The sequence below is a fragment of the Eriocheir sinensis genome, chromosome 28 (genome assembly GCF_024679095.1).
Source record: "Eriocheir sinensis breed Jianghai 21 chromosome 28, ASM2467909v1, whole genome shotgun sequence".
In the NCBI taxonomy this organism is placed as follows: domain Eukaryota; kingdom Metazoa; phylum Arthropoda; class Malacostraca; order Decapoda; family Varunidae; genus Eriocheir; species Eriocheir sinensis.
The window spans coordinates 9,047,906-9,049,217 of record NC_066536.1 but is presented as its reverse complement, the minus strand read 5'-3'; positions in this window follow the sequence as shown (position 1 = coordinate 9,049,217).

Here is a 1,312-nt window from a genome sequence, read left to right as displayed (position 1 = left end):
TCTTCTCTACCTCCACCTTTTTCTTTCTCCTCCACTCCTCTTTTCTTCTCGCCGTTTATTGTGTTTCTCTTTGCCTTGCCATTATTGTTTTTGTCTCATCCCGTTTTTTTTTTTTTCGTTTTTTTTTTTTTTTTTTCATCGCATGCACCGGAGATTGTGGTTTGGGTTAAATATTAGTTGCTCTCTCTCTCTCTCTCTCTCTCTCTCTCTCTCTCTCTCTCTCTCTCTCTCTCTCTCTCTCTCTCTCTCTCTCTCTGAATCTGTATAATCCTTCTGCGGCATCCGGTTCCATCGTTTTATCAGGACAATTTTTTTTATTTACTTATTTTATTTAACCTTATTTTCTGCCCTTTATGTCGTTCGTAATTATAGACTTTCTTCCATCCTTCGTGTGTGTGTGTGTGTGTGTGTGTGTTTGTTGGTGCAGCCCCTTAATTCGTTCCTCCCCTCCGTTCAAGTATTTCCGTTCTCAATATCTCTCCTCTTCGGCCTCCTTTCTCTCGACTCGCTTCCTCCTTTCCCTCTACATAGGTGCCCTCCTCTTCCTCCTCTTTCTCCTCCTTCTCCTCCTCTTCATCATTAGCTTCATCTTCCTTCCATATTGCAGGATTGAAGTTTGTGTACTTTTTTTTCTACTTCGTGTGTGTGTGTGCTTTTCGCTTCCCATTTTCTTTTATGCCGCGTTCACAAACTACATTTATTACAAGTTTGCCGCGTCTCACTCTTCACCTGCATCCTCCTCTTTTTCTCGCCTCTTTCCTCCTCTTCTTCTCACTCTACCGCACTCTTTATTTCTCCTCGCTTCCTCCTCCTCCACTCCCTCCTCCTTTTCTTCCTGGTTCACCGCCTCCCATTATTCCTCCCCCTCCATCCCCTTGACCCTCTCTCTGCTCTTCCTTTTCCTCCTCTTTCTGCTCTCTCTCGCACTCTTAGCTCCGCCTCCCTCTACCCCTCCATTACTCGTCCTTAACCCTTCCATGCACCTGCTAAGCATCATTTGTTACCTGCTTCCTCTTCCCCCCTCCTCTCCTTTCCTCCCGCTTCCCTCTCACCTGTTTGCCCTTCATCCATACCTTCCCTTCTATACATAACATACGCACCTTCACTGTCAGCATTCCATCCTCTTCTATCTCCGTCTATCTTGATTCTTTGGTGTTTTTTTTTTTATCGCATCCTATCTTTGTTATTTTTTTGTTCTTTATTTTCATATTTCACATTATCCCCCTTTTTTATTTTCCTTATTTTGTGATAGTAGCAGTCGTAGTTAAGTGTAGATAAAATCGTAGTCGTAAGTGTAGGTGTAGTTATAGTA